General features: G+C 29.9%; 1 pseudogene; it reads right to left on the bottom strand.

The window, feature by feature from the left end:
- Positions 1–3,178: 3,178 nt before the first annotated feature.
- Positions 3,179–7,575, bottom strand: LOC100810807 (PI-PLC X domain-containing protein At5g67130-like; annotated as a pseudogene).
- Positions 7,576–7,858: the final 283 nt, after the last annotated feature.

The following is a 7,858-nucleotide window of genomic DNA, read 5'->3' as shown; positions in this document are numbered from 1 at the left end:
GGATGCCAAGGAGTCTAGTTTTGGACCGTGACCCATTATTTGTGAGTCGCTTCTAGCAAGAATTATTCAAACTTTCCAGCACAAAACTTCGTATGACCTCTACATACCACCCCCAATCAGACGAACAAACTGAGGTTCTCAATCTCGTCATCGAGAAGTATCTTCGATCATTTGTGCATCAGCAACCAGCTTCGTGGGGAAAATTCCTCATTTGGGTAGAATGGTCTTATAACACGTCTATTTATTCAGCAACAGGGCTTACTCCATTTGAGATTACTTTTGGGAAGAAACCCCCCACCATCCCTCATTATCTCACCGGCACTTCCACCATTGATGTTGTTGATGATTTTATGATGCATCATGATGTAGCCTTCGTCAGCTTCAAGAAGAAATTACTAAAAGCTCAACAAACCATGAAGAAGTTTGCAGACAACAACAGGCGCAAAGTCCACTTTTAAGAAGGTGACTGGGTCCTGGTCAAGTTGCGACCCCGTCGGCAAATGTTCGTTGCCGGATGCACACCTTCTAAGCTAGCCAAACGATACTATGGGTCGTTTCAGATTTTACAGAGGATTGGGCTAGTTGCATATCGCCTCAAGCTCCCTCCAGACTCAAAGATACACCTAGTTTTTCATTGTGCGCTCCTTAAGCCATTTCACCACTCCTCTGACACAGACACAGGTGCAGTTGACTTACCGCCGCAGTCAAAGGACAATGATCTGCTAATTACACCTCTTGTGATTCTCAACACGAAGTGGGCCACAACTGACATAGGCCCTGAATTGCAAGTTCTAGTTCAGTGGCAGGGATTGCCACTTGAGGACACATCATGGGAGCCTTGGACCGAACTGAAAGAAACCTATCACCTTGAGGACAAGGTGCTTCTTGATGTGCAAGGGATGTTATGAAGCAGACTTCTGACAAGCCAAACCAGGAAGAGGCAAGCACTAACCTGAGAAGCAAGAGGCAGAGCGTGCGCCCTCAGCACTTGAGGGATTTCATCACAGAATAGGAGCAAACATGCTGAGCTGGCAGTGTGGGATTAGGCACCTAAATGATCCTATCAGAAATATACTTTTTTTTGTTAGGATAGTTTTACAATTCTGTTATTGTTGGCTCCCTTTAGAACCTGCAAAAGGAACAAATAATTAGCAAATTGAGCCTATAAATAGACAATCCATGTAATGAATTTGCAAGCAGAAATAAAAGTTCCTTCTCTTATCTTGTTTTCTAGAGGATCCTTAGGCCTCAAACTCTAAGGAAATTCACTACCCATAACAGTTTACGAGGAGAGAAAGAGAATCGAGATACATCTTCGTAACAAAATATTTTATATAAAAAATATTGGAAATGCATTAGCTAGAAATTATAGAGTATATTAATAATATTTTTTAATAAAGTTATTAACTTTTAATCTTTTAATTAATTCATGTTATATAAATATTGGTTAAATAAAAATAATAAGATGATCTGGCCTGGTTTATTATTGAACTAGCCCATATATATAATCTATCCGCCTACTTCTTATCGCACGTATATTTTTTCGTAAAGGCGCTAAACATGTGAACTCAAAAACTTGGAGTTATGTGCACACGTAAATCGCAATAATGAGTTTTGTCTTGACCTCTACTAATTTTTTTGGTAGGTCTTGACCTCTACAAGATGATTATGCGTAATAGGCAAAAACACGTATTTATAAAAAAAAATTATGTCCATGAAAGGCGTCTTCAAGTCTTTGGTTCGAAAAAAAAATAGTTTTCCTGTAATAAACATATTCTTTCTCTTAAAATAAAAATACAGTACCACTTTTATATTTTTTTTTCTTAATTTAATATTTTTTTAATTAAAAATAAAAACTTACGAAATGAAGAAAGTTAACCGTAAAAGTTAGATAAATACAATCGATCATACTTTTTCATTTAATCCTAAATTATTGCAGCTCTTGTTTGTTTATAATTTTGTCAATGTGTCCTCCAAAATTTGTTTAGTTCACAAAACATCCTTTGCTATTTGTAATGCAAAACAAACTGGCTTGCATGGACTGTTAACCTCCGTTTGGTCCTGATGATGTTAACATTTTGCCTGTAGAATATATATTAATAAAGTTTTTAATCGGTTTTATTTTAGATGCCATGCTGTGAGTTATCAAAAGTTCCTAGCTTGTTAGCTTTAAAAAAAAAAGTTCCAAGCTTATTTATTAAATGTTTAAAATATATAACGTTTAACAACCAAAAAGTTATTGATGAAAAGGAGCATAACTATAAGTGAACATGTCATAATTAAATTATCATGTTTTACTGTAAATAATAATTTATATTATTTTTAGAAGGGAAGGAATTCAAATTTTGAGAGGATTTAAATTATCGTGTATTAAATTGTTTTGTTTGGATATCAAATTTAAAGAATTATTAATATTAATTAATGATGAGAATTTAACAATTTTTTAAGTAAAAAGAAAATATTTAATTCGGTTAAAATATATTTTTAATAATAAGTTTAATGCTTATGTGTTAATAATATAAAATAATTTTATACTGTCATAATTCAATCATAACATATATATTGTTTAAACTACTTTAAAATAATTATTTTAAAGTTATAAAAAAATATTTTAAAAGAATTATTAATGATAAGTTGTAATTGGATGATTTATTTTGTAAAACTTTTTAAGCTTTATCAATGCATGATCATTTTTTTCATTGATCATTTATCTTATTTGTTAAAAAAATTTAGTCCATTATTTTTTAAAAGTTTCATTTCAGTTAACTTTCAAATTTTAGTTAATATTTTCTTCTTGTTAGTTCAAAAATAACACCTTTAATGCTAAAAATAAGATGATAATGATTTTTTTAAAAATATAGTAGCAATTTTTTAATGTCACTATAATAATTTTATTTTATTGACGTATTAATGGATTCTTCTGACTATGCAATGGACATTTGAATTTAAGAAATTGCTAATGAAATAGTATATGACAAGAAAGTCTGCACAAAGCTTTTTGCCCGTGATTTCTGTTAAATTACTAACAATTTTTTTTTTCTTTTTAAATCACAAATAACCATTTTCCTAAAACAAATACATATGAATTTGTGCAAATTCACGAAATTAAATAACACTGCTCTTGAATTTAATACCTTCATTTCATCAATGCATTGGATGTTCTCAATGCTGCCTTAGATTAGCAATCCTTGCCAACAAGCTCATGCCAAGCAAAAGTGATTTTAACAGCTGAAAATTGACAACAATCTAATGCCTGAATTATTTCCAGATGGTCGGTCTTGTTACTACGATTTTTCCTATGATTGAGAGCAAGCTGATGATGTTGATCCCAGGCTGAAACAATAAAATCAATAGTAGAATTATACACTAATGTAAATGTGTGTTTATTCGTTCTAAAAACCAAGAGTGAAGTTAATTGCTATACCTCACATCTATGAACATCATCACATCCACACAATAGCTTTCCATTGAGAGTGTCTACCGAACGATCCTTCTCCTTCACTCCTCTGCATAATAACACCCGAATTATAAGAATATGATAATTATGGGTGGAAAAAAATTGATGCTTAATTTAGCAACAAAATTTGGAAGAAGACATAAAATTTGCCTAAAACCAACCTTGTAATAATCAACAGCAACAAAATTAGCCCACCGGTTACCAGCATCACCATAACAAGTGTGTATCATGTTAATAAGTTCTCCTGAACTATCTTCACATGTGATTGGTTTAATTGGAGTTGATCGAAAATAGTTTACCAACACCAAGGATTTGCTTTTGTCGTTAAGGGGAGATGATTCTGCCCTATTTGGACAGCTTCCTGCTTTCCTACCCCCATCCCCATCTGCAAAATTCAAGATAAGAACATGACCAAAAAGAAAGTTGGCAAGAGGAACATAAATAAATAAATTAATATAATTCTTAAGAATGAAATAGGTTTAATGGATGGTATTTTCTTGCATTGATTTTCAACCATGAAATTCCACTGGTAAGCAATGCCCTCAGTTTGTTCCTTAGACGTGATAGAAGTGAACACTAGTAATCATTGGTTTTTGGCAACCATATCACTCACTAGAGGGCCAATCTTGACCATTTCTTGGCACCCTTATCAAAGGAAACCAATACTTCATCAGACCGGCATCAGTGAAGACCTTTGTCAAACCATTTGGGGCATGAACATAATCTTCCAAGATAATTGTGACAATTTCTGTTGGATTTGCTGATAGAAAAGCTTCGATTTCTTTCAATGTGTCCCCACTAATGGCATAAGCGTTGTGCGTTGTCAAAAATGCATATTTGTTGAATGGTAGAGAATTATTCTATACAAAAAAAAAAATCAACAATTAACAAAGAGATCAAGATGAAAGACATCTTTTGTTTTTCTCTACGTGTAGGAGAAAAAAAATCACTTTGCTTTTCTCAAAGTGCTTAGCATATTATATATTAATTTTTCTATACGTACGGACTTGCAATGCTTCTTTTGAATAGCAGACGCGCACTTGCAATACTAAGACTTGGCAATTCTGATATAAAACTATATATTCATGTAGATTATTTATTTATTTATTTGTATTTAACCTAAATACTTGGCACATTGACATTTTCTAAGTACATGGCACAAATGGATATATTTTCAGTTTTTCCTTTTTTTTTTTCTCTTACCCTAATCAAGCAAATGTTTCAGGAGGAAAACTGTAAATTTACATCAAAGAAGAACTTCATCGCTTTTCATAGACTTCTGTAAACTACTATTACAAAAGTGAATAACTGATCAAACAGACTTTGTTCATCAGGTATTTGTACGTGGACAATTTGATTCAATGTCGTTCAAAGCTTGGGGTGTAATTCAGCGACGGACCTATAAAATAATATTTTTTTAAAAGGAGAAAATAATATTAAGGGGCGGAAATTTAATACATGAAAATTAAAATCTACAATGTCTAACTTTTAATATTCATAATAGTCTAAAATTGAGATAAAAAAATATATTATATATCTTATAAATTAAATATAATAAATTAAAATCATTGAGTTCTTTTTTTTAAAAGGTCGTTCATCAAGTTTATAAATTTGTGGTGAAATTTTAAAATCTGTGACAGTTAAAATTGATAAAAATCATTGATTTATTTCTTCTTTAAAAAAATAAAGAACATGTTCTTTAAATTGTCATATTATACGAATTATTTTATTATAACAAATTAATTTATCTACCAAAATCCAAAATATTATAAATCTTTAGTAAACAATAAATAAATTCATGTGTAAAAAAAAATTAAAAGTAGTTCAAAACAAAATTATTACCTAAAGTATATCTATCTTGCAAAAGGCAATTAAAAGTGAATAAGTAATCCAAATGCTATAAAGTACAACTAAGACATGTCCCAACACTAACTCAGGTTAAAAAATTAGTTTATTAAATTAAAGGAGTGTTTGATAAACTAGTTACGGTTAAAATAACTAAAAAAATTAAAAATTGACAATAAAATTATAAAATCATGATTTATTTTAAAAAGATAACAAGAAAAAATGAATAAATATATTCAAGATAAAAATAGAAAAAAATATATAAACTTAAAAGTTAAAAGCTAATATTTTAAGAAACATTGCTTTAATAGTGTTTCAAAAAACTGGAAAAAGTTACTCAAAAAACTTGTTTATCAAATAATTAAATGAATTTTTTAATTAGTAAAAAAAATTAAAAACTAACTAAAATACATTTTCTAACAGTTCAAATTAAAAATAAATGTTGCAGTATAACAATTTATAGGAAAAAATTATAATTTATATCAGCATAAATAAAATAATTTATAAAACTAAAAGAAAAATCATTCCAAAATTAAAACAAAGTCATATTCTTTCTATTAATAAAATTATCTAATAATTAGTTAAAAGAAAAATTAAATCTTATAATGAAAAAATGGCTACAATATTTTTTAATTCGTTCTACTGATAACTGTTGTTATGAGTAAAATTTATAAAACAAAATAAAAGCAAAACAGAATCTCAATATAAGAAAAAGTAATATGAGACATATTTAATATATAATACAATATACCTGTAAAACGGGAGGCCCCTATTTAATAGAGAGATAAATATAGGCATTTATTATTTCCACTCCCCTTTATTACTTATCCACTTCGCTTTCCCAATTTCTTCTTGAATTTTCTCCAAATAAGCCCTGTACAACTCCCCTCCTCTTTCTCTCTCTCGTATACCTCTTTTGAAAAGAAAAGAAAAAACTCTCCCCTCCCTAACTCCCTTCCAGAAAAAGAAAAAAAAAAATACTCCCCCTCCCCTGTACTATTGCCAACAATGGAGTGTGTGGCAATAATGTGGTTCAAAAATGGTTCTCTTTCTGGTCTCTCAGAGTCTCAGTTGAAGAACGAGGTTCTCTTCCTTTGTCAGCTCCACCACCCCAATATCATGCCTTTAATTGGATTTTGCATTCAAAAAGACCCCCAATTGATTCTTTCACATGAATACATGCTTAACGGTTCCTTCAGTGATCATCTTCTTCATAGAAACAATCACAAACTTGATCCACTTCCTTGGAAAATGAGGCTTTAAATTTGGGTTTTTTTTTCTCGTAAATACACTCTCTCTCTCCTCCTGTTTTTTCTTTCAATATATATCACTTTGTAATTTAATTCTCAATTTATACTATTTTGAACTTTGTGTTTTGATTCACTCCACTTTGCAAATGAACGTAGCCAAAGATTGCAAACTCAAATGAACGTGAATACACTCTCTCTCCTTTTTATTTTTTTTAATTTAAAATATTATAAAATATAAATATTATATCATATAATTTTTTTAATTGGTTTTAAAATTACTTATTTGTTAAATTAAATTTTATAAGTTTGTTTTTTATTTTTTTTAAAGAAAAATTATATAGATAAAGAAAAATAAAAAATTGAATAAAATTAGAGTACAAATTTTTAGTTACGTTATATGTAATTTTGTAGTTAAATTTTATGTGTTGTTAATATTATTTTTGTTATGTTCGTTAATTAAAAAATAAGAAAATTAGTTAGTAGTATTAAAACAAATTAAAAAGCACAATGAGAAAATAATTGATATATCTATCTTATGCAATAGACATAAAATTTCAAAGTGTAGTAAATAATGAAACATATTAAAAAAAATACAATTACAACGCCAATATGACAAAAGTAATGATGATCTCAAATATGTTGTGTAGGATATATGTCTTCTTCTATTTCAATTACTGGTTTGTTAAAAGTAACCAAAATTTCTATTATGCAGAATCGTTTTCAATAGTTGGATTATAACACCTTTAGCACGTCTGCGTCATTTAATTATGTTATTTCATATTCAATTAAATTTTCTGAATATTTAGCATGACCTGGTTGTCGAAAGAACAATTGTCTAACCAATTGTAATTCATGAATTCCATAAGGGGGAATCCCTATAGGTGCAATTTGTTTGATGAAATGCTTGAATTTGTCCATGCTACATCCCGAAAGAATGTCAAATCTTATTGGATTTGTTCCAGTAAAGGAGTAACCCAAAAACCCACCTTGGCGTGGTATGTTCCACTTCTCGTTGTAATACATAATTGCATCATGAGTAGGAGTGATAGTTGATTGAAGCAGGTTGAGTATAGCATCTGGTGTTCTAATGGTGATACATAATAATTCTATAGGACCAACACACGAGTATTGCTCATTGCAAATTAACATTCTGTAAACATCATCATCATTTTTCAACTGTAGAGATTGAAAAAAATATTGTTGACTTGCATCTATGAATGGTTGTCGATAGTAGATTTCATCCACTAATTGATCGTTGGTTAGTTGAAGCTTGAGTGTATCAAAAGAACAGTCATCAGGAACTTGC

The sequence above is a fragment of the Glycine max genome, chromosome 8 (genome assembly GCF_000004515.6).
Source record: "Glycine max cultivar Williams 82 chromosome 8, Glycine_max_v4.0, whole genome shotgun sequence".
Classification (NCBI taxonomy): Eukaryota; Viridiplantae; Streptophyta; class Magnoliopsida; order Fabales; family Fabaceae; genus Glycine; species Glycine max.
Note: the sequence above shows the minus strand (reverse complement) of the source record. Positions and strands in the feature narration are given on the sequence as shown.